Source organism: Rhamphochromis sp. 'chilingali' (genome assembly GCF_963969265.1).
Source record: "Rhamphochromis sp. 'chilingali' genome assembly, chromosome: 11".
Taxonomy (NCBI): domain Eukaryota; kingdom Metazoa; phylum Chordata; class Actinopteri; order Cichliformes; family Cichlidae; genus Rhamphochromis; species Rhamphochromis sp. 'chilingali'.
The window spans coordinates 30,156,330-30,162,755 of NC_137938.1; positions in this window are offsets into that span (position 1 = coordinate 30,156,330).

Sequence of the window (6,426 nt, forward strand, 5' to 3'; positions counted from 1 at the left end):
GTTAAGGACCACCTCTCTGTGGGAGGAGCCAACCGGAACCCTCGAGGGGCCAATCAAATGCGCGTTAAGGGCAGTCACTAACCCACGTGACTCCCTCCTCCCTCTCCTAAGGAAAAAGAAAGCGACATGACTGGACAAAGCGCTCAGCTGAGCAAGACTATAGTTTGTTTCTTTCCCCCAAAACAAGTTAATGTTACATAACAGAGCAGATATCCGGGTCCAGCCGCTGGGTTTCCTGTTTTCTAACCGTTCAAACACCCCCTTAGAGTCATCAGATTTACAATTTTATTAAAATACGATTACACAGCGAGGTTTGAATAAAGTTTTCATCATTTACTTTAGAGTTAAGAATGATTTCATTAGTTTTGACATTTAGACATAAATAGAGCATACTACACAAGTTTTGGGGCTTTTTGTAAGTAATATGAGTATCTGTGACGTTTACAGTAGAGTAACTGTTTTTGCTTTAAGATTAAGAAAAAAAAATGCTACAGCAGCACTTAATATTTAAAAGTTTAAAAGCCAAAAACGGTTGATGTGCTTCCACATTATATTTGTCCCCTTCCAGTTTCAGCATAAAAGAAATGCAAAAATCCAGTAAAGATCAGTGTTGTGCTCAGCAGTCTCAATCCTCAGAAATGCAAAATGAGAAAATGCAGCCCTCCCCCATGTTTCACACTTCATCCTCTTATCACCCTCCCTGCACCCAACCGAAGAAGTGGAGGAAGGGCCATCAGTTCCAAATAAAAGGCCTTAAAGATACACTTGGATATCTTCACTGGTCTTTAGCTACAGCTGTAAAGTCGATACTCTTATGTTCAAACTGCACACTATGTTTTATTCTAGGCTTGGTAATAACAGATACTATGAACAACAACCAACAGTTGTTGGATTTAGACATGTCAAGAGTACATGGTATGCTGGATTTGTCTTCATGTTTAGATGAATGAAATTCTTCAGTGTGGCCTGCACTGTACTGTTTTCCATTTAAACTGAATACTTTCCCACTGATTCACTGACCCGTTTTTACAGAGAGCAGCAGCCCGATAAACATAATGTCGCCATTCTAATAACGGTTTTATTAACAGTTAACGTTTAACTAATTTACTCGTGCTGTATTAACCTTTAAAACTGGATTAATACCACTCTTTCTGAACAGCTGTCATAGGTATCCACTGCAGTTTCCAAGACACCACATCAAGTATCAGGGAATCAGATGAGTTTTATATTAACATGAATTTAGTAAGAAGGACAAATATGCTGCACCTCTTCCTAATTTTCACTATTTATAAGCTTCTGACTCGCATGCTTGGCTCCAAATTCAAAATCATGTTAACAGGATGGAGATAACATCAGTTTTGGGTTTTTTTGGTCAGCAGCAGGCTTAATAGGATCCACCTTCGGAAGGGTGGAAGTAGGAAACCTAGCCTTCACCCCTTCCCCTTTTTAAAAATCTCATCCTCCCATTGCCCTGCACACGACCCACACTGTGGAGGAAGGGCCATCAGGCCAGACAAAAGGCCTCCAGGAAGTTGTGTTATTCTTCATCTCGAACCACCAGTATGTTCTGTTCTTTATCTCCAGCTATAAAGTTGTTTTATGAAGATGTTATGGTGTTCAAAGTACTGACAATTTTTTTTCTCATAAATGCTAGTATACATAAGGTGAACATAAACATGTAGGTCTAACTGTATAACACGCTATAATGCAATTGTAGATAAGATAAAAGTGGTCTGTCAACTAGTATTTTCTATTGTGGACACCAGCAAGTGCAGGTAGCTTTATAAACAGATAATCAGTGGAAAGTACTCGCTTTTAAAAATGTCCTCATATTAGTACATTATGGGATATTGCTCACATCAATTGTCACGGTGGTCATAAATGCCAACGATAGGGACACGAGGGCTTTTTTAGAGCAGGACATTTAAAAAACATAATGATGAAAACAATACCACGAATGAAATCACATCAAATATGAAAGACTTAAAGACAATGATTCTCTTTTAAAAGAACTTTGTTCGTGTTTGTTTTTTAACAGAATTGGAACACAACATGTTCCCTTTTATCAGAAATGATTACAGGCATTTTGATGGTGACTGTATTTCTTTGTACAATGATTGTAGTACTTTAGATAATGTAGACAAAACAACTTGTCATTCCTTTCGAACACGCATAATACTTAAATTTTACATGTGGAATAAAAACACTTAATAGGGAAAAACCACGGACTGTATATAAAAGATTTACTTAGCCCTCTTGATGGTATCCATTAAGGTTTCGTAGTCATGTAACCACTAACCACATGGCATTAACTTTTCCTCCATTTTGGGCGTGTTGACAATTGTGGTGATAATGTAGGCTTAAGTGAATAAGGCCCAGTGTCACAGGCCTACAGACATGTCCAAAGCCATCTGACAAACACTGAGAAATCACCGTCTGCTTGGCAAAAACCTCCTTGTGATTGCGTTGGTTAACAGCAGATTGCCCCAGTCACCTTTAGTTTGCATGAAATACAGCGACTTCTTTATAAACACTCACCAGCTACTCTGTGAGCTGTAATAAAGGAATGAAAGCAGGTAGCAGGCTGTAAACATCCTTATTAATTGTACTACGTTGGGTATTTTAATACGTAACTCTATGGGGATTGATTCATTCTTGTAGCCAGCCTCAGCTGGCTGTGAGAGCAACTGGACTTGTGTCGGCTGTGGTTTGGCACAAATATCAAATAAGACTACAACACATGGCGCTGTTAGGTAGCTTGATAGCATTAGTGCCACCTAATTAACTGAAAACGTATTCCTCCCGGTCGGTGGTACCTCCACATAGCCAGTGTTGACTTTAACTCAGAAGTCGGATATCAGAACTCAGAATGACGTCACTTTTGAGTTGAGTGCATTCCAGATGTAAAGTCAGAAAAACAATGAAAAACAGGATTCATTTTGCTTCTTAGCATAATAGAAAAATGTGTGTATCGCTAACAATGCAGCACAATGCTTGTTTTTTTGCTCTGCAGGACATTCATGGATAAAGCCTGATCAGTGGTCTACGCATAGCGTATTTAGCGAGTCAAAAAAACACAACAGTGGCAGCACAGATTTAAAGTTCACAGCTTTACTTCTGTTTACCTTCAATCCTGCCATATTGGATTGTTAACTCGTTAACTAATAGTTTTTACCATTATTAGTACACAGCCCAGGTACTAATAGTGCACTTTGGAACACTCAAAATAGCAAATATTGAAGTATGCAACTTGACATACAGCACGAGGCTCACTGCAGTCTTTATGAATAGATGTTTCCCTTTGAAATGTCCCATTAAATTTTTACCTTTTAGTATTTTCCTTCCGATCCATATGTTATATTTTCAAATCTTTTTACTAAATATTTACACTTGATGTTCATGCTTTTGTTTTTGAGGTTTTTGTAATATTGACTAGCTTAAGTTCCTCTCTTTTGTTCTCCCTCCAGCTGCTTTCTCTATTTTTCCTCCAAATGTGGAAAGTTTGAGTTTCAAAGTTGATTCATTGACTGTTAGATGTTACAGGGTTGGAATGCTACTGAGTATATTTACTCTTCTTACGTAATTTTAGACTGTTGTTCTTCACATATTTCTTCTACATTTCAGAACCCAACATGACACTCTTTAACTTTATTGAACACATCTGGCTACTTAGAATTCTTTAAAACCATGGAGTTTAATCAACTTGTGAAACACATAAGGGATCACTGGTTGTGCTGTCACTTTGTGCAGTCTTTTTGGATGTATTTTGAGTATAATTTGTTTTCCCTAATCTTGCTTTGTCTACCTGGCATTTTCTTTTTCTTCTCCCTATAGCTGTTTTCTATCTTTTTTTGTATTTCACTCATCCTTTGTGTGGCTTTGTGCGTCCCTTTGAGTGCTTTATGTCTGTTTGAGCTTGTTTTGTGAGTTTTTGTCATTATTTTTTGCGATTTGGCAGTGGCTTATGGGTCACTGAGGTTGTTTTGCTCCCTGTTGGGATCACTGTGTCTCCTTGTGGTCATTTTGTGCATCTTTGTGCAATTTTAGTTAGTTTTGAACTCTTTATAGTCAAATTGTAGCTCTCCGGATGAGTTACTTTTCAATAACAATTGTTAGGACTCACTTTAAGTGGACTCTCTGGTCCAGAGCCACCAATCCTAGCAGTATGCCTGACTTTTCTACAGCCGTCAACATCCACACAGAAGAAATGTGATTGGTTCAAGCAAACAGAACAGAAATTCCAGTGGAACATCCATGTCGAAAAAACATACAGGGACGCAGAACATAGGACCAATGTGTTAGCCTACCATGTTTTTCCATTTCCCAAAACACAAGGACGCACCTGTACCACTCTGACAACACAACGCTGATAAGATGTCCTCAACTGCTCTGTTTTATTTTTCTTTCTGAACTATTACATCACAGCTGCTGCATCCTCCCAATATAACGTCCATAATGCTAACTTGCATCATAAAACTAGAAGCATTCTTGGTATTGAAAGGACAGACAAAACGAATGTAGTGACATCAACCTGTTACAGGATTGTTAAATAAATACATTACAATGTTTGACTTGACTGAAACAATAGCATTATCTTTCTTTAATTTCTAAGTCTTATTGCTGTTTTCAACAGAACTCAGTGCCACAGAGTTTTATTGTTGTTGTGTAGAAACTCTTAATCAGTAAGCTATTCTGTGTGACTTGTTCCTTCATTATCACAAAAACACACACAGTTGACTTGACCACATACTCGATTCCCTGCTACCCCAAAAACACATACCAGAGGACCAAATTTTCTAAAAGCAGTTCCAAAAAATATGCTCTAAACTCTTCTATAATGACAAGCTTGTTTGGGAAGTTCCCGAGTCTTTTTTGAATTAAACCTCAACACTTGAGAGGTAGTGAGACATGAACTGACACTTGAAAAAGGAGAGTGGGTGTGTGGATGATGAGCTAATTCAGGTACTCACTGTCTTTTAAATTAAGGCTTGTTCCCTGCTTACGAACACTTGTTTGTTCACTTAAGCTGTTTCTTATTAACAAATACTACGGGACTAATGAGGCATATTCTCTGTCCTGTGGGTGTGTGTGTGTGTGTTTGCATTACCTGCACAGTGGGGACATATGTACACCTATTTTCATACAAACAAAAAAGATCTCAAAACTTAAATGGCTAAGATTTAGTCGTGGTTTAAGGTTATGATAAGATGAGGGTAAGATTAGATGCAGGTTAGACTTACTAAGGAATGTCATGTGGAGTGACGCAAACCCTGGTATGTGTAAGTAAACAGGAGTGTCATGAACCAAATGTCCGCTTGCCAACATAAGTACTGTGTGTGTTACACTACGCATTCATCCATCACAACAATGCACAGTCGCCGTCCTTCTGCTGCGGCTTTATGTAATCGAGCTAATGTTCACTGTCTGTGTTGCACAATTCTGTCCTCGGCGAGCAGACGGCAGAGGTCAATGACTTTGTTTTGATGTCATTCAAGACACACTGAGTAACGTATATGCTGCACAGTGATCACAGGAACCTACCAGAACCTGTTTGTCCTCATACTAAAGTGATACTTGCTGCAGCTTTGAAAGGTGACCGTAAAGAATTCAGTTTGCTCCAGGGATTCCAGCAGTGGTGAGTGTTAAGGTGGAGCAAGGGTATCAAAGTATTTCTAAAACATCCGGACTCGTAAAACTATTGAGAGACCCATGGGGAAAAGACTGTAATGAACTCAGTAATGATTAAACTGTGATGTCATATTTGTAATTCATGTTGGCTAACATGACATAAGTAACGTGTAACAATAATTGAATGCAAAATGTGTTTTCTTAGCATGCGTGTGGATGTTTTCATATTAATGTGCAGTTTTTATGCATATGTATATTTACATGCACGGGCATTCATAGTTTATGTGTACATGTAAGAAAGAATGTGTTTTTTAGGATAGGTGTGTTAATTTAGTCCGATCCTAACATCAAGTGTAGAGCAAGATTTTGTTTGTGCTTTTTTCCTTCTTATGTTTTCCTTGACTGCGTATTTTATTTAATCGTATTAACAATAAAATGATTGAAAAATAGTTCTTGCAGTAAGTGATGTACAAACACCTTGAGTAAATCTAACTGGTCCCTTGTCATTAATGTATCTAAGGAGATGTTAAACGTTTCCATGTGTGGCATAAGCAAAGGTATAATCCTAAAGAACCAACATTAGAACATTATATATCCAACTTGGAATTTATGAAAGACATGGTGTCATTTGAGACATTGTGATCTTGATAAATTTCAAAATATGTAATTATGTTTTATTTTCCTTGATAAATCTATAACTAACTCTTATCTGTAAATAAAGGTGCAGTCTCAGAATTGAAACTACGAGGAAATGCTTAAACTCTATACAAGTTGCAGAAGAAGACCAGTTGTATAGAC